The sequence below is a fragment of the Coregonus clupeaformis genome, unplaced genomic scaffold (assembly GCF_020615455.1).
Source record: "Coregonus clupeaformis isolate EN_2021a unplaced genomic scaffold, ASM2061545v1 scaf0012, whole genome shotgun sequence".
In the NCBI taxonomy this organism is placed as follows: domain Eukaryota; kingdom Metazoa; phylum Chordata; class Actinopteri; order Salmoniformes; family Salmonidae; genus Coregonus; species Coregonus clupeaformis.
This window is the reverse complement of record NW_025533467.1, coordinates 977,974-998,212: the sequence shown is the minus strand read 5'-3', so window position 1 is coordinate 998,212 and position 20,239 is coordinate 977,974. Positions and strand designations below refer to the sequence as shown.

General features: G+C 45.0%; 1 pseudogene; it reads right to left on the bottom strand.

Moving 5' to 3' along the window:
- Positions 1 to 507: 507 nt before the first annotated feature.
- On the bottom strand, positions 508 to 19,920 carry LOC121546444 (annotated as a pseudogene).
- Between the last annotated feature and the right edge of the window lie 319 nt (positions 19,921 to 20,239).

The window sequence follows — 20,239 nt, the reverse complement described above, 5'->3', positions numbered from 1 at the left end:
AATATGATTTACAAAGCAGACCAATGTAGTAATTGATCAAAATAATGTTTTTTTGATTTATGAAGCACAATTTTTAAAAGGGTTACAGTTTCCTCTGTCTTAAATTCTGTATGCAATACAAAGCCTAAGATTGAAAGACTTAAAACGCCTTAGCCTATTGGGACTTCCACTTTGTGTGAGTAGAAAAAAGTTATTTGTTGATGGTTGCTTTGTAATGCAATAACTGCACTAAATATAACCATGTATTATCTATCACAGTGTGCTAGCGTGAACCAACACGCTCCTTTCCTACATTTCTGAGAACAAAACAAAAATGTAAAAAAATAGAAATTTCCTGCCTGATGCTGTATCAAATGCTTTCTATTTAATACATTTAAAAATGCTAAGTAAAATAAACATTACATTTTATGTAATTTTAACGCGGCTGTTGTGCTTTCTTGAACGTTATAGTTCTTAAGACACCGATCTTGTTAGTCGAGTCCATGAAGTTGATAGAGAACCTTTGTAGGGCTATGAACAATAATTTTTTTTTAAGGTGTCAAAGTTGGTTTTATTCATTTCATAGATATCAATGTAGCAAACATCACATTCCAATATAATCATCATAACCAGCTGACTGAAGAAAGAACACATCACATCTACCAGGTATTCACTGTATTGGTCTCTTTACACAATTGTTTAACTGGCATAACTCAAATATTGTAATTTTTTTTACACAATGACATCACACTACCGCTTTTCTGTGTTGGTGTTTTGGGGCCGCTTTTGTTTGGTTACAGGGCCTCTTTGAAATATGTGTAGACTTGGAGCTCACATGACGTTCCATACCTTCCCTCCCCACACATCAGACCCAGAGCCCTCTATTCTCCTGTAGTTAAACCAGACAGCTATATGACCCCCCCAGGCCCTAACATCAGCCTAACATTTCATACAGCAGCCGGAATACAGAAGAGAAAGACGAACTATGGAGTTATGAGAAAGGACGAGGACTGGAGAGTGGCAAGAGGCAGACAGGAGCAACAGAAAGAGGATGAGAAAAGTATAGAAGAAACGGAGGGAAGGAGGGGGATACAGTACATGTTGAGCCAGCAAAAGAGAGACATGATAAAAAAAGACTGAAAACCCAGTGTGTGTATGGGGTGGCATGTCAAAGCGAGGTGTATACATATAACTTGATCTGGCACTTTAGGCAAAGATGGTCTCCTCTCGTCTCTTCTTGGTGAGGATGGTCCCAGGCTTGTGCTGGGCATCGGGGTGGTTGGACAGCTCGGGGGGACAGGTGGACACTGGGCTCTCCAGGAAGGCCTGCTTCAGGTCGTAGAACACTGACGAGTCCTCCTTGGTGAGGAAGGTCAGGGCCACACCGCTCTTCCCAGCACGACCCGTGCGACCAATACGATGGATGTAGTCTGGAGTGGTGGGAGAGGGGGAAAAGTCACAATATGTAAAAATAAACCGTCTACAAATATGGAGGGATGTGCAATGGCAGCCTGTGTAAAGTCGCTATGACGTAACAATCCAACAGACAGGTGAGTGACCCCAGGGTCAAAGGTCATGGTGGTGGTCTTACCCTCAATGTTCTTGGCCATGTCGTAGTTGAGCACCATCGAGACATCGTGGATGTCGATACCTCTCCCAGCCACATCGGTGGCCACCAGGATGTCCTTGGCTCCAGCCTTCAGGTTGGACAGAGCAAACTATCTCTGCTCCTGGCCCTTACCACCGTGAAACATGCAAGCATTGTACTGAGAGAGACAAGGAGAGAGGGAGAAAGTAGATAGATGTATTTGACCCAGGTCAGAGTGGTAAACATATCCTAGAATAATAGCGCCTGAGGTCTCACCCCCACCTTCGCCAGAGACTTAGCCAGCACGTCGACACCCTTCTTCTGGTTGACGAAGATGATGATGGGAGGCTCAAACCCGCGTGCCAACACTTCCAGCTGCCTCTTTCTGGAAGACGAGAAAACAAGGGAGACTCAGCATTAGCTACATCTTCAGGGAAAGCAGTGTGTGTGTGCTACCTCTTCTCTCCCTCTCCCATGAGCAGGACCCTTTGTTCCACTCTCTCGTGGGGTTTCCCGGCTGAGCCGATGTACACCACAGCCGGACGACGCAGGTAATTACGGGCCAACCGCTCTACCGCTGCAGGCATGGTAGCTGTGAACATGACCGTCTGAAAAAGAGACAGACAGATGGAGGAAGGAAGGTCCAGTTCTTCCGCCGGATTCACTGGACCTCTAACTCCGGATTCATCGCCACCAGCTGGCTACAACAAAACGGACGCTGTGGTCTGGCTAATCAACCTGAGCTAGGCCCATCTCCCGGCTATCTACCTCTCTATCAACTGGACGGGACCACCTAGGATTGACGCGGAGCCCCGCCGATCCTACACGACTGGTCTGCCGACGAAATCGTCTGATGTGGTTACGACGTAACCACGAAGATTCCATCCATCTGCTAGCCCTGGCCCGTTAGCACACGCTTACTCACTAAACTGAACTAGCTACTGAACTAGCTACTTGCTATTGGCCACAGCTGGCGGTGTTTCACCCAGAACATTTGATTTTTTTTTTCCGCGGGATTGGTTTTAATCACTGGACATTGATCACCGGATATTCGGACAGTCAGCACTGCGCGTTGTCGACCCAGAACATATCAGTTTTTCCGTCGCTACCAGCTGGCTACAACAAAACGGACGTAGCACACGCTAGCCGTGGCCTCTTGCTCACTGGCGCTTCACCACCGGACCTTGTGATAACTCAGCTATACAGCTGATATCTGCTGGACTGTTCCTTTTTACGGTACTACATCCTGTTTATGTTTAGCCTCAGCCCAAACATGGTTAGTTTATTGTTGTTTCGGTTATTTCTAATTGTACTATATCACTGTAGACCCCCCAGCCTAGCTGAACCTGCCTTGGTTAGCCCCTTTGTCCCTCCACCCATACACTCACAGACCGACTCAATTTATGCCTCTAGAGATACTATCTCTTTCAGTGTTACCCAACGCTTAGGTTTGCCTCCACTTTACTCATGTCCTTCCATATCCTTGTCTGTTCATAATGCCCTGAATCTTTTCTATAACACCCGGAAATCTGCCCCCCTTTATTCTATGTACCCAACGCACTAGAAGACCAGTTCTTAAAGCCTTTAGCCGTATCCTTATTCTAGTCCTCCTCTGTTCCTCTGGTGATGTAGAGGCTAACCCAGGCCCTGTAGCCCCCAGTATCACTCCTACTCCCCAGGAGCTATCATTTGTTGACTTCTGTAATCGCAAAAGTCTTGGTTTCTTGCACATAAATATCAGAAGTCTACTTCCTAAGTTTGAGTTATTCACTGCGTTAGCACACTCTGCCAACCCTGATGTTCTAGCAGTGTCTGAATCCTGGCTCAGGAAGGCCACCAAAAATTCTGAAATTTCCATCCCCAACTATAACATTTTCCGTCTAGATAGAACTGCCAAAGGGGGTGGAGTTGCAATCTACTGTAGAGATAGCCTGCAGAGCTCTATCATACTATCCAGGTCTGTGCCCAAACAGTTTGAGCTTCTACTTCTAAAAATCCACCTTTCCAGAAATAAGTCTCTCACTGTTGCCGCTTGCTACAGACCCCCCTCAGCCCCCAGCTGTGCCCTGGACACCATATGTGAATTGATTGCCCCCCATTTATCCTCTGAGTTTGTACTGCTTGGTGACCTAAATTGGGATATGCTTAATACCCCAGCCATCCTACAATCCAAGCTAGATGCCCTCAACCTCACGCAAATTATCAACGAACCTACCAGGTACAACCCTAAATCCTTAAACATGGGTACCCTCATAGATATCATCCTGACTAATATACCCTCTAAATACACCTCAGCTGTCTTCAACCAGGATCTCAGCGATCACTGCCTTATTGCCTGCGTCCGTAACAGGGTCCGCGGTCAAACGACCACCCCTCATCACTGTCAAACGCTCCCTAAAACACTTTAGCGAGGAGGCCTTCCTAATTGACCTGGCCCAGGTATCCTGGATGGATATAGATCTCATTCCGTCAGTAGAGGATGCCTGGTTGTTCCTTAAAAGTAATTTCCTCTCAATCTTAAATAAACATGCCCCATTCAAAAAATACAGAACTAAGAACCGATATAGCCCCTGGTTCTCCTCAGACTTGACTGCCCTTGACCAGCACAAAAACATCCTGTGGCGTACAGCATTAGCATCAAATAGCCCCCGCGATATGCAACTTTTCAGGGAAGTTAGGAACCAATATACACAAGCAGTCAGGAAAGCAAAGGCTAACTTTTTCAAACAGAAATTTGCATCCTGTAGCACTAACTCCAAAAAGTTTTGGGACACTGTAAAGTCCATGGAGAATAAGAGCACTTCCTCCCAGCTGCCCACTGCACTGAGGCTAGGAAACACTATCACCACCGATAAATCTACAATAATCGAGAATTTCAACAAGCATTTTGCTACAGCTGGCCATGCTTTCCATCTGGCTACCACTAACCCGGCCACCAACTCTGCACCCTCTGCTGCAACTTGCCCATGCCCCCCCCGCTTCTCCTTCACACAAATTCAGACAGTTGATGTTTTGAAAGCGCTGCAAAATCTGGACCCCTACAAATCAGCTGGGCTAGACAATCTGGACCCTTTCTTCCTAAAACTAGCCACGAAATTGTCGCAACCCCTATTACTAGTCTGTTCAACCTCTCTTTCATAACGTCTGAGATCCCCAGAGATTGGAAAGCTGCCGCGGTCATCCCCCTCTTCAAAGGGGGTGACACTCTAGATCCAAACTGCTACAGACCTATATCCATCCTGCCCTGCCTTTCGAAAGTATTCGAAAGCCAAGTTAACAAACAGATCATCGACCATTTCGAATACCACCGTACCTTCTCCGCTATGCAATCCGGTTTCCGAGCTGGTCACGGGTGCACTTCAGCCACGCTCAAGGTCCTAAACGATATTATAACCGCGATTGATAATAGACAGTACTGTGCAGCCGTCTTCATCGACCTGGCCAAGGCTTTCGACTCTGTCAACCACCGCATTCTTATTGGCAGACTAAATAGCCTTGGTTTCTCAAATGACTGCCTCGCCTGGTTCACCAACTACTTCTCAGATAGAGTTCAGTGTGTCAAATCGGAGGGCCTGTTGTCTGGACCTATGGCAGTCTCTATGGGGGTGCCACAGGGTTCAATTCTTGGGCCGACACTTTTCTCCGTGTATATCAATGATGTCGCTCTTGCTGCTGGTGACTCTCAGATCCACCTCTACGCAGACGACACCATTTTGTATACATCTGGCCCTTCATTGGACACTGTGTTAACAAACCTCCAAACGAGCTTCAATGCCATACAACAATCCTTCAGTAGCCTTCAACTGCTCTTAAACACTAGTAAAACTAAATGCATGCTTTTCAATCGAACGCTGCTAGCACCCGCCCACCCGACTAGAATCACCACTCTCGACGGGTCTGACCTAGAGTATGTGGACAACTACAAATATCTAGGTGTCTGGTTAGACTGTAAACTCAACTTCCAGACTCACATAAAGAATCTCCAATCCAAAGTTAAATCTAGAATCGGCTTCCTATTTCGCAACAAAGCCTCCTTCACTCATGCTGCCAAACATGCCCTCGTAAAACTGACTATCCTACCGATCCTTGACTTCGGCGATGTCATTTACAAAATAGCCTCCAACACTCTACTCAGCAAATTGGATGTAGTCTATCACAGTGCCATCCGTTTTGTCTCCAAAGCCCCATACACTACCCACCACTGTGACCTGTACGCTCTTGTTGGCTGGTCCTCACTACATGTTCGGTCGTCAAACCCACTGGCTCCAGGCCATCTATAAATCACTGCTAGGCAAATCCCCGCCCTATCTTAGCTCATTGGTCACCATAGCAGCACCCACCCGTAGTCTGCGCTCCAGCAGGTATATCTCACTGGTCATTCCCAAAGCCAACACCTCCTTTGGCCGCCATTCCTTCCAGTTCTCTGCTGCCAATGACTGGAACGAATTGCAAAAATCTCTGAAGCTGGAGACTCTTATCTCCCCCAATAACTTTAAGCATCAGTTGTCAGAGCACCTTACCGATCACTGCACCTGTACACAGCCCATCTGAAATTAGCCCACCCAACTACCTCATCCCTATATTGTTATTTAATTTGCTCTTTTGCACCCCAGTATCTCTATTTGCACATAATCTCTTGCACATCTAGCATTCCAGTGTTAATACTATTGTAATTATTCTGCACTATAGCCCATTTATTGCCTTACCTCCATAACTTGCTACATTTGCACACACTGTATATATATTTTCTGTTGTATTTTCTGACTTTATGTTTTTTTCTTTACCCCATATGTAACTCTGTGTTGTTTTTATTGCACTACTTTGCTTTATCTTGGCCAGGTCGCAGTTGTAAATGAGAACCTGTTCTCAACTGGCTTACCTGGTTAAATAAAGGTGAAATAAATAAATAAAAAATAAAAAAAAAGGAAGAGAGAGGGAGAGAAGAAAAGGCAGGGGAAAGAGAGAATTTTCTTCTTAAGCTGACATTTTCTTCAGTGTGTGCGTTTATCTGTTTAGGCTTTAACTCTGTCATACATCACCTACTGTAGCTGAATGTGTGGAACAATCTGTTACCTGTCTGTACCTGTCTCACTGACTGATCATGTCTTTGTCAGTGGGCAAACGTACAAAATCAGCAGGGGATCAAATACTTTTTTCCCCTCACTGTATGTATGTATGTGTGTATGTACAGTGAGGGAAAAAAGTATTTGATCCCCTGCTGATTTTGTAGGTTTTCCCACTGACAAAGACATGATCAGTCTATAATTTTAATGGTAGGTTTATTTGAACAGTGAGAGACAGAATAACAACAACAAAATCCAGACAAACGCATGTCAAAAATGTTATTAATTGATTTGCATTTTAATGAGGGAAATAAGTATTTGATCCCTCTGCAAAACATGACTTAGTACTTGGTGGCAAAACCCTTGTTGGCAATCACAGAGGTCAGACGTTTCTTGTAGTTGGCCACCAGGTTTGCACACATCTCAGGAGGGATTTTGTCCCACTCCTCTTTGCAGATCTTCTCCAATTCATTAAGGTTTCGAGCCTGACGTTTGGCAACTCAAACCTTCAGCTCCCTCCACAGATTTTCTATGGGAATAAGGTCTGGAGACTGGCTAGGCCACTCCAGGACCTTAATGTGCTTCTTCTTGAGCCACTCCTTTGTTGCCTTGGCCGTGTGTTTTGGGTCATTGTCATGCTGGAATACCCATCCATGACCCATTTTCAATGCCCTGGCTGAGGGAAGGAGGTTCTCATCCAAGATTTGATGGTACATGGCCCTGTCCATCGTCCCTTTGATGCGGTGAAGTTGTCCTGTCCCCTTAGCAGAAAAACACCCCCAAAGCATAATGTTTCCACCTCCATGTTTGACGGTGGGGATGGTGTTCTTGGGGTCATAGGCAGCATTCCTCCTCCTCCAAACACGGCAAGTTGAGTTGATGCCAAAGAGCTCCATTTTGGTCTCATCTGACCACAATACTTTCACCCAGTTCTCCTCTGAATCATTCAGATGTTCATTGGCAAACTTCAGACGGGCCTGTGTATGTGCTTTCTTGAGCAGGGGGACCTTGCGGGCGCTGCAGGATTTCAGTCTTCACGGCGTAGTGTGCTACCAATTGTTTTCTTGGTGACTATGGTCCCAGCTGCCTTGAGATCATTGACAAGATCCTCCCGTGTAGTTCTGGGCTGATTCCTCACCGTTCTCATGATCATTGCAACTCCACGAGGTGAGATATTGCATGGAGCCCCAGGCCGAGGGAGATTGACAGTTCTTTTGTGTTTCTTCCATTTGCGAATAATCACACCAACTGTTGTCACCTTCTCACCAAGCTGCTTGGCGATGGTCTTGTAGCCCATTCCAGCCTTGTAGGTCTACAATCTTGTCCCTGATATCCTTGGAGTGCTCTTTGGTCTTGGTCATGGTGGAGAGTTTGGAATCGGATTGATTGATTGCTTCTGTGGACAGGTGTCTTGTGTGCTCCTAATCTCAGCTCGTTACCTGTATAAAAGACACCTGGGAGCCAGAAATCTTTCTGATTGAAAGGGGGTCAAATACTTATTTCCCTCATTAAAATGCTAATCAATTTCTAACATTTTTGACATGCGTTTTTCTGGATTTTATTGTTGTTATTCTGTCTCTCACTGTTCAAATAAACCTACCATTAAAATTATAGACTGATCATTTCTTTGTCAGTGGGCAAACGTACAAAATAAGCAGGGGATCAAATACTTTTTTCCCTCACTGTATGTATGTATGTATGTACAGCTCTGGAAAAATTTAAGAGACCACTGCAAAAATATAAGTTTATCAGATTTGACTATTTATAGGTATGTGTTTGGGTGAAATTAACATTTTTGTTTTATTCTATAAACTACTGACAACATTTCTCCCAAATTCCAAAAAAATATATAGTAATTTAGAGCATTTATTTGCAGAAAATGACAACTGGTCAAAATAACAAAAAAGATGCAGTGTTGTCAGACCTCGAATAATGCAAAGAAAATAAGTTCATGTTCATTTTTAAATAACTTAGGAAGAGTTCAGAAATCAATATTTGGTGGAATAACCCTGATTTTCAATCACAGCTTTCATGCGTCTTGGCATGCTCTCCACCAGTCTTTCACATTGATGTTGGGTGACTTTATGCCACTCCTGGCGCAAAAATTCAAGCAGCTCGGCTTTGTTTGATGGCTTGTGACCATCCATCTTCCTCTTGATCACATTCCAGAAGTTTTCAATGGGGTTCAGGTCTGGAGATTGGGCTGGCCATGACAGGGTCTTGATCTGGTGGTCCTCCATCCACACCTTGATTGACCTGGCTGTGTGGCATGGCGCATTGTCCTGCTGGAAAAACCAATCCTCAGAGTTGGGGAACAATGTCAGAGCAAAAGGAAGCAAGTTCTTCCAGGACAACCTTGTACGTGGATTGATTCATGCGTCCTTCACAAAGACAAATCTGTCCGATTCCAGCCTTGCTGAAGCACCCCCAGATCATCACCGATCCTCCACCAAATTTCACAGTGGTTGTGAGACACTGTGGCTTGTAGGCCTCTCTAGGTCTCCGTCTAACCATTAGACGACCAGGTGTTGGGCAAAGCTGAAAATTGGACTCATCAGAGAAGATGACCTTACTCCAGCCTCTACGGTCCAATCCTTATGGTCTTTTGCAAACCTCAGCCTGGCTTTTCTTTGCTTCTCATTGATGAAGGGCTTTTTTCTAGCTTTGCACGACTTCAGCCCTGCCCCTAGGAGCCTGTTTGGAACCGTCCTCGCCGTGCACTTCACCTCAGCTGCCATTTGCCATTCTTTTTGTAGGTCACTTGATGTCATCCTACGGTTGTTGAGAGACATTCGAATGAGTTGGCGGTCATCCCAGTCAGTAGAGAGTCGTTTTCGCCCTCTGCCGGTCTGTAGCTTTGTAGTCCCCAATGTCTGCTGCTTGACCTTGTTCTTATGAACCGCCGTCTTTTAAATTTTAAGGATGGAAGCAACCTGACGCTCAGTGTATCCCTCTGCCAGTAAAGCCAGAATTGAACCCTTCTTTTCCTCACTCAAAATTTTCCTTTTCAACTCTTTTGACATTGTCAATAGTTATATTTTTTATTAATATTACTTTTGAGGTACTATTAGCACTGTTTTTGCCATCCAGCTGGTCCTATTGCAAGAGGATAGTGATGACCACAGCAGTGGTTTTTATACTTTTCCTCGTTAAATAAGATTTGGTTCAGATGATCACCTAAACAGTACCTAATTCAGTAGAATGGGGTGTGCCTGTGTTTGAATTCAACAGACACTGGAATGGAATGGCTGTCATACATGTAGAGATGCTGATTTAAGAAACATTTGCAGTGATCTCTTCATTTTTTCCAGAGCTGTATGTATGTGTGTGTTTTCTAGCGTCTGACCTCGTAGCCCATCCGGAGGCGGAAGCCCTGGTCCTCCCTGGAGTACATTTACATTTTAGTCATTTAGCACCTCTGATGACAGCCACGTTGCGGATGCCCAGAGGTTTACCAAACTTAAGGGTCTCCTCCTCAATCTGCTGGGCCAGCTCCCGGGTGGGGGCCAGGATCACTGCATACGGACCCTGGTCCGAGTCCTCAATCCTACAGGGACAGGGGAAAGACGAGGTGAGAAGATGTGGTTCGAAAGAAGGACATGCAACTGTTGGCTGAGTAGTGAGGGGTAACCCTCTGGCTGGGGAGATGTGGCCTCACCTTTCATCCTTGGGCAGGGTAGTGATCCAGACCAATAGCGGGATGAGGAAGGCAGCCGTTTTACCGCTACCAGCCCCAGCCACACCGATGATGTCACGGTTCTGTAAGCCAATGGGGATAGCTTGTCTCTGGATAGGCATTGGATCCTGGGTAACAAGGGAAACAAAGAGGAAGACATTTTAATACAGCGAGTAATGGCTTCAGTGCTGATCAGGGGAAGACCCAAAAGGTGGCATGTGCGCGCGCATCAAATCAAGTTTTATTGGTCGCTTACACATATTTTGCAGATGTTATTGAGGGTGTAGCTAAATGCTTATGTTCCTAGCTCCAACAGTGCAGTAATATATAATAATAAAAACAAATCTAAAAAGTAAAATAATGGAATTAAGAAATATATAAATATTAGGAAGAGCAATGTCAGGGTCCGGAATATAAATATATACAGTGGGGAGAACAAGTATTTGATACACTGCCGATTTTGCAGGTTTTCCTACTTACAAAGCAGAAATTCACATTGTATGATTTTTAAGTAATTCATTTGCATTTTATTGCATGACATAAGTATTTGATACATCAGAAAAGCAGAACTTAATATTTGGTACAGAAATCTTTGTTTGCAATTACAGAGATCATACGTTTCCTGTAGGTCTTGACCAGGTTTGCACACACTGCAGCAGGGATTTTGGCCCACTCCTCCATACAGACCTTCTCCAGATCCTTCAGGTTTCGGGGCTGTCGCTGGGCAATCCGGACTTTCAGCTCCCTCCAAAGATTTTCTATTGGGTTCAGGTCTGGAGACTGGCTAGGCCACTCCAGGACCTTGAGATGCTTCTTACGGAGCCACTCCTTAGTTGCCCTGGCTGTGTGTTTCGGGTCGTTGTCATGCTGGAAGACCCAGCCACGACCCATCTTCAATGCTCTTACTGAGGGAAGGAGGTTGTTGGCCAAGATCTCGCGATATATGGCCCCATCCATCCTCCCCTCAATACGGTGCAGTCGTCCTCTCCCCTTTGCAGAAAAGCATCCCCAAAGAATGATGTTTCCACCTCCATGCGTCACGGTTGGGATGGTGTTCTTGAGGTTGTACTCATCCTTCTTCTTCCTCCAAACACGGCGAGTGGAGTTTAGACCAAAAAGCTATATTTTTGTCTCATCAGACCACATGACCTTCTCCCATTCCTCCTCTGGATCATCCAGATGGTCATTGGCAAACTTCAGACGGGCCTGGACACGCGCTGGCTTGAGCAGGGGGACCTTGCGTGCGCTGCAGGATTTTAATCCATGACGGCGTAGTGTGTTATTCATGGTTTTCTTTGAGACTGTGGTCCCAGCTCTCTTCAGGTCATTGACCAGGTCCTGCCGTGTAGTTCTGGGCTGATCCCTCACCTTCCTCATGATCATTGATGCCCCACGAGGTGAGATCTTGCATGGAGCCCCAGACCGAGGGTGATTGACCGTCATCTTGAACTTCTTCCATTTTCTAATAATTGTGCCAACAGTTGTTACCTTCTCACCAAGCTGCTTGCCTATTGTCCTGTAGCCCATCCCAGCCTTGTGCAGGTCTACAATTTTATCCCTGATGTCCTTACACAGCTCTCTGGTCTTGGCCATTGTGGAGAGGTTGGAGTCTGTTTGATTGAGTGAGTGTGTGGCCAGGTGTCTTTTATACAGGTAACGAATTCAAACAGGTGCAGTTAATACAGGTAATGAGTGGAGAACAGGAGGGCTTCTTAAAGAAAAACTAACAGGTCTGTGAGAGCCGGAATTCTGGTTGGTAGGTGATCAAATACTTATGTCATGCAATAAAATGCAAATTAATTACTTAAAAATCATACAATGTGATTTTCTGGATTTTTGTATATGATGGGATTTAGAGACATTGCAGTATATGTATAGAATATGTAGTATCTCTCAAGAATACGTGGATAGAATAGTATATGTACAGCAATAGTTGAATAGGATGGACTTGACTAGAATACAGTATATACAGTCGTGTTCAAAAGTTTTGAGAATGACACAAGTATTGGTCTTCACAAAGTTTGCTGCTTCAGTGTTTTTAGATATTTTTGTCAGATGTTACTATGGTATAGTGAAGTATAATTACAAGCATTCCATAAGCGTCAAATACTATTATTGACAATTACATTACGTTTATGCAAAGAGTCAATATTTGCAGTGTATGTAAACTTTTGACCCACTGGGAATGTGATGAAAGAAATAAAAGCTGAAATAAATCATTCTCTCTGCTATTATTCTGACATTTCACATTCTTAAAATAAAGTGGTGATCCTAACTGACCTAAGACAGGGAATTTTTTACTAGGATTAAATGTCAGGAATTGTTAAAAACTGAGTTTAAATGTATTTGGCTAAGGTGTATGTAAACTTCCGACTTCAACTGTACAGTTGTGGTCAAATGTTTTGAGAATGATACAAATATTAATTTTCACAAAGTCTGCTGCCTCAGTTTTTATGATGGCAATTTGCATACAGTGGGGAAAAAAGTATTTAGTCAGCCACCAATTGTGCAAGTTCTCCCACTTAAAAAGATGAGAGGCCTGTAATTTTCATCATAGGTACACGTCAACTATGACAGACAAATTGAGAGAAAAAAATCCAGAAAATCACATTGTAGGATTTTTAATGAATTTATTTGCTAATTATGGTGGAAAATAAGTATTTGGTCACCTACAAACAAGCAAGATTTCTGGCTCTCACAGACCTGTAACTTATTCTTTAAGAGGCTCCTCTGTCCTCCACTCGTTACCTGTATTAATGGCACCCGTTTGAACTTGTTATCAGTATAAAAGACACCTGTCCACAACCTCAAACAGTCACACTCCAAACTCCACTATGGCCAAGACCAAAGAGCTGTCAAAGGACACCAGTAACAAAATTGTAGACCTGCACCAGGCTGGGAAGACTGAATCTGCAATAGGTAAGCAGCTTGGTTTGAAGAAATCAACTGTGGGAGCAATTATTAGGAAATGGAAGACATACAAGACCACTGATAATTTCCCTCGATCTGGGGCTCCACGCAAGATCTCACCTCGTGGGGTCAAAATGATCACAAGAACGGTGAGCAAAAATCCCAGAACCACACGGGGGGACCTAGTGAATGACCTGCAGAGAGCTGGGACCAAAGTAACAAAGCCTGCCATCAGTAACACACTACGCCGCCAGGGACTCAAATCCTGCAGTGCCAGACGTGTCCCCCTGCTTAAGCCAGTACATGTCCAGGCCCGTCTGAAGTTTGCTAGAGTGCATTTGGATGATCCAGAAGAGGATTGGGAGAATGTCATATGGTCAGATGAAACCAAAATAGAACTTTTTGGTAAAAACTCAACTCATCGTGTTTGGAGGACAAAGAATGCTGAGTTGCATCCAAAGAACACCATACCTACTGTGAAGCATGGGGGTAGAAACAACATGCTTTGGGGCTGTTTTTCTGCAAAGGGACCAGAACGACTGATCCGTGTAAAGGAAAGAATGAATGGGGCCATGTATCGTGAGATTTTGAGTGAAAACCTCCTTCCATCAGCAAGGGCATTGAAGATGAAACGTGGCTGGGTATTTCAGCATGAAAATTATCCCAAACACACCGCCCGGGCAACGAAGGAGTGGCTTCGTAAGAAGCATTTCAAGGTCCTGGAGTGGCCTAGCCAGTCTCCAGATCTCAACCCCATAGAAAATCTTTGGAGGGAGTTGAAAGTCCGTGTTGCCCAGCGACAGCTCCAAAACATCACTGCTCTAGAGGAGATCTGCATGGAGGAATGGGCCAAAATACCAGCAACAGTGTGTGAAAACCTTGCGAAGACTTACAGAAAACGTTTGACCTGTGTCATTGCCAACAAAGGGTATATAACAAAGTATTGAGAAACTTTTGTTATTGACCAAATACTTATTTTCCACCATAATTTGCAAATAAATGTGATTTTCTGGATTTTCTTTTCTCATTTTGTCTGTCATAGTTGACGTGTACCTATGATGAAAATTACAGGCCTCTCTCATCTTTTCAAGTGGGAGAACTTGCACAATTGGTGGCTGACTAAATACTTTTTTTCCCCACTGTATACTCCAGAATGTTATGAAGAGTGATCAGATGAATTGCAATTAATTGCAAAGTCCCTCTTTGCCATGAAAATGAACTTAATCCCCAAAAAAAACATTTTCACTGCATTTCAGCCCTGCCACAAAAGGGCCAGCTGACATCATGTCAGTGATTCTCTCGTTAACACAGGTGAGAGTGTTGACGAGGACAAGGCTGGAGATCACTCTGTCATGCTGATTGAGTTAGAATAACAGACTGGAAGCTTTAAAAGGAGGGTGGTGCTTGAAATCATTGTTCTTCCTCTGTTAACCATGGTTACCTGCAAGGAAACACGTGCCGTCATCATTGCTTTGCACAAAAAGGGCTTCACAGGCAATAATATTGCTGCTAGTAAGATTGCACCTAAATCAACCATTTATCGGATCATCAAGAACTTCAAGGAGAGAGGTTCAATTGTTGTGAATAAGGCTTCAGGACGGCCAAAAAAGTCCAGCAAGCGCCAGGACCGTCTCCTAAAGTTGATTCAGCTGCGGGATCGGGGCACCACCAGTGCAGAGCTTGCTCAGGAATGGCAGCAGGCAGGTGTGAGTGCATCTGCACGCACAGTGAGGCGAAGACTTTTGGAGGATGGCCTGGTGTCAAGAAGGGCAGCGAGGAAGCCACTTCTCTGACAGCATGCCAGGGCATGCTGTCAATTAACTTCTGGACAACATCCTGACTGATGGCAGCCCATTCTTGCATAATCAATGCTTGGAGTTTGTTTGTCCACCCGCCTCTTGAGGATTGACCACAGGTCTTGAAAAAGAAGGGTCAACACTGCAAATATTGACTCTTTGCATAAACTTAATGTAATTGTCAATAAAAGCCTTTGACACTTATGGAATGCTTGTAATTATACTTCAGTATACCATAGTTACATCTGACAAAAATATCTAAATACACTGAAGCAGCAAACTTTGTGAAGACCAATACTTGTGTCATTCTCAAAACTTTTGACCACACCTGTACACTTTCTGCCTGTGGACATCTGTGCTACAATGTGCCAGCAGCAAAGCATGAGACCCTTTGTTGGCATAATTGATCTCTTTCAGGCAGAGTACACCTGGCATACCCCTTTTTATCCACCGTATTGAAAAAATGAGAAAGAGGGAAAGTGTGTGGTGTTCGTTTCACCTATAGAGGCATCCAGTTTAAGCCAGGCCCAGCTCCAGCTAACGTTACACTTCATCCCTGAATCCACTTGTTTAACAAGCAACGCCTCATTTTCACCTAATTCTCTCATTCTGAAAATGAACCACACACTGTATAGGGAAAACATTAGTTCATAGATAGCTAGTTAACTAGCTGACGAACTAACTTACTAACGGATAATTTGATCCAGCTAGCGTAGCAAGATACTTAACAATGCTAACAATTCTTGTTCCACCACACTTGCTCCCTCACCTCAAACTTTCCAAATGCCAGTTGTTTTTCGGTTACAGGGGACGCGCTGCTGTAACTGGCAAACTGCCTTTCCACTCTCCGCTGTCTTTCCAGAGCACGCGCTGATACTGTAAGTAGCACCCAATCCGGTGCAACTAGCAAGTTGGTTGTCTCTTCAGTCGCGTGCTGCATTCTGTTGTTATGTGAACGATTGGCTGAGCCTTGGATATAGCCAGTATTGCTCCAAACGTGCATCACTCGTTCGCTTACAGCCAGTAGTGATCCAAATTCCCCCTCCCCAAACTTTTCTCAATGGAGCTACACGAATCACGTAGGCTACCTATTTTGGATTCAAAACGGCGAATTTCGCCGAAAGGTGACTAGTTTGCACCCCTGATTAAAGTGACCAGTGTTCCATGTCTATGTACATAGGGCAGTAGTCTTTAAGGTGCAGGGTTGAGTGACCGGGTGGTAGCCGGCTAGTGACAGTGACTAGTTCAGGGCAGGGTACTGGGTATGTGTGTATCCGTGTGTGTGTGCATCCGAAGTCTTCACAGCTGACCTTGTAGCCACAGTTATCGATGACCTCCACGATGTGTGGGGGCAGGTTGTACTCCTTCCAGCTCCTGATGGGGTGGGGGATCTTGCCACCCTTTGTGGTGATACTGTAATCCTCTCTGAAGATACGCCAGTCCCTGTCCGCCATCTCCTCCAGCTTCTTCTGGGACCAGTGTCTGTCGTCCCAACGCTGCTTGGCCTCCTTCTTACGCACCTTCTTCAGCCGCACCCTGAGCAGCAGGAGGGGAGAGGGAGGGCAGAGATTAGAAAGTGACAATGAAGCTGTTTCTGTAAATCAAAGACAAAGATTTTATGTTAGAGAGCATGGTAGTTTGTCAGGTGTGTTAATGTGTGTATGACTCACTCCTCCTGCTCCTTCTCCTCCAGTGTGCGTCTCGTCTCCATCATGTCGACATAGAAATGTGACTGGTCTCTCTTCTGCTGCTTCAGGTCAATACCAGCTATGAAGCCCCGCCCATACAGCTGGACCTGGTGCTTCTCCTTATAACTGAGACAGGCAGAGAGGGATATAAGTTGGGGAGAGAAGAGAGCAGGTGCACAGGAGAAAGCCAAATGTCTATTTAAGGAGCAAAGTGGTTAAAGGTTGTAACCAGGGGTTACCACACCATGGCCGTATCAGAAAAATGCAATCTTATTCGGACACATCTCATCTGTAACACCATGTTTGTGAAACTGTGACTATCGTCCCAGCGTTCATATGCAGACTCACATGGGGTTGTAGTCGGTAGACGTGTCTTCAGAGGCGTCCCACTCAAAGACAAACTTCCTGTCGTTCAGGTGACGTGTCCGCCGGCGCTTCTTAGTCCCGCCCAGGTAACGCTCCTGATTGGACAGAGACAGACAGGTGTGAGAAGGCACAGTACACCTGCTCAAACACTACATTACGTTGCCAATAAGAAACTTTGTTTTAATGTTCTGTTGCAAAATGTTTTGCTATGTTTTGCTAGTGTGCACAAATGAATACAACCAAGAAATGGGCTTAACCTGTGTTCCTGAAGCCAGCCCATGGTAGAACCTCAATCTCCAGACTAACCTTGATGGTCTGGAGCTCCTTGCCTTTATCCTTCTCCTCTCTGATCTTCTGTCTTCCGTCGTCCTCTTGGTCCCCGTTGTTCTCACGCTCCATCCGCTCTCTCCCTTCTCGTATGTCCCTTTCCTGGGGGTCCTCTGGGACCCGTACAGCCTGGCTGCAAGCCTTCAAATAATGTTAGAGACCTAACCAGAGGTTTAACAGTGTGATACCAAACTGCCAGAGACGTAGGCCATGTTCAGTGGGGTGCAACGTTACTGAACGTTCAGATAGAAATACATGATGTATTTGTAAAATAGGGAATCATTTAAGCTCTTTAGAAGACATTTCTGTCAGTAACTTTCAGAATGTTGCAACCTGACTTACCATCTCCCACTCACCCATCATCTTCTTCCAAACACTAAGCCCCTCCTATTCACCCAACATCTTCCTCCTAACCCTAAGCCCCTCCTATTCACCCATCATCTTCCTCCTGACTAACCCCAAGCCCCTCCTACTCACCCATCATCTTCCTCCTGACTAACCCCAAGCCCCTCCTACTCACCCATCATCTTCCTCCTGACTAACTCCAAGCCCCTCCTACTCACTCTACATCTTCCTCCTGACTAACCCCAAGCCCCTCCTACTCACCCATCATCTTCCTCCTGACTAACCCCAAGCCCCTCCTACTCACCCATCATCTTCCTCCTGACTAACCCCAAGCCCCTCCTACTCACCCATCATCTTCCTCCCGATGTCCTGGAACATCCTCCTCTTCTTCCTGTCCTCATCGATAGTCTTCTTCCTCTGCTCCGTCTGCTGCTGCCTCCATTTCAGAGCCTCCGCCTCACGTTCCGTCTTGGACAGGAACTTGGGCTGAGAGAGAGAAAGAAAACGAGGTGGAGAGAAATAAAGGGAAAGATGTTTTAAACTTCAAACACATTCACATTTTGTGTGGAGAAACGTAGTTTAAGATTTTTGATTGTTACACTCCCATCTTGCGCCTTCATCACTGCAACACCAAACAGAGACTACTAAATGGGCACTCTTATGGTCTCACCTTTGCCTCGGCCTCCTCCTCTGCCTTCTTCTTGGCTAGAAGCTCTTCTAGATTGTGGCTGTACCTAAGAGAGAGACACCATCACAACTCAAGATACATCACTAAGTGGTAGCTATCTGGGCTTTGGAGAGACCATTCCCTTGTCTTACCTTTCATTTCTTCTTTTTCTCATCTTCCTCCTCTCCGTCTCCCTCTTTATCCTGTCCTTGGACTTGGGGGAGATGCTTCTGTAAGGAGAAGCAACCACTCAAGTTGAAAAGGTAAAGAAAAAAGCCCTGAAAATGGCTCTGCATATTACGTGAGGGATGTTTTAAAGACACAAAGCTCACACTCAGTTACTGGATGGCACACAGTGGGCGAGTTCCAAATACACACATTCTGCTGAGAATATCAGATCTTTATAATGCCTACAGAAGTTTTTAACGTCTCTAGTTGGAACCATATCATTAGGACACAATGATCTTGTAATCTGCTCAAGCCTGCACCGAATAGTCACCCTGGGACTAAAAACAGCAGTCTGACTCAAGCCTACACACCTGGATTTCTTACTGTGGTCTTTGTCTCTGCGGTGAATGTCCTTGTCTTTGTCCTTGCGACCCCTCTCTCTGTCCTTGTCCCGGTCGCGCTCCTTCTCTCTCTCCTTGTCCTTCAGACAGCGATCTCTGGAGGGGAAGGAAAGGTCAGATACATAGAAATATTACCAACCTGTGATACACATTTTTAGAAACCCACTGGACACCTTTCACATACAGTGGGAAGATAGAGTCAGATACCAGATCTTGTTCACTAGACAGAACCGGTCGGTCGCAGCAAGTACATCTTCGCTACAGGTCGAAATGCACTGCTGCCATAATCAGGGCAGCGCGGAACCGGCGTGTAATTTGGCTAGAAAAACGTACCTCAATCCAGGGATGGAAGTTGTCGCTGTACTCCTAATTCTCACATTATCCAAAGAGATAAATCGAGAAGACTGAAATAGTTTTTTAAAAATTAAACTGCCTTTTTTTCGTCCTCATGCTAGGTAGCAGAAGCCACAGCAACCATTTTGGAATGGCACGTAGAACGTCGCATTAAACAACAAAGGAGAGTCAACCAATCAGGCTCCGTATGGACTACGTCGTCACGCTATGGAAATGTCATAAATACAATTCCCAAATGGATGCTGTGGCTTCTGCTATTAAAAACTAACTGTCACAATGGATAATGGGAATATTAGGAGTACAGCGACGTCTTCCATTCCTGGATTGAGGTACGGTTTTCAAGGCATATCGTTGGGAAGATGTACTCACTGCAACCGAAAGATCGAAACTATTCTGGCTACTTGTTTGCATGCACCCACTACCAGTAAGCAGTGCATTATTCAAACCTTTCTGCCGATTTGGATCGGTTGCGTTCACGAGAGAGTTGGCGTGGTTTCCAGTCCTTCGATGGGGAGCCTTAGCGTTTCCACTCCTTATCCTTGACTCCAGAGGTATCTGCTGCATCGTTCTTGTCGGTTAATTCACCAGCCATCTGTGAGGACAGAAGGAGCTTTGAGTTGTAGGTCTTCAAGTCCATGTTGCCATCGCCTCAGTGTATTAGGTTACCAACCCCCATTAAGTTCTGACTGTCTTCATTTATCGATTTCATGTCCAACACCTAATGGTGTTACCATCATCCTATCAACTAGCTAATCATCAAAGACAATGACAATTTGAGTCAAGTGTTTAGTGCTGGAATAAAGCACACTCCATAACTAGCCCTTGATCATGACTCTCAGTTACATTACATTGCACATACAAGTCGTTGGACAAAGGAGTCTTCTGTAGGGAGGAGTTTTGTTAAAAGCCGC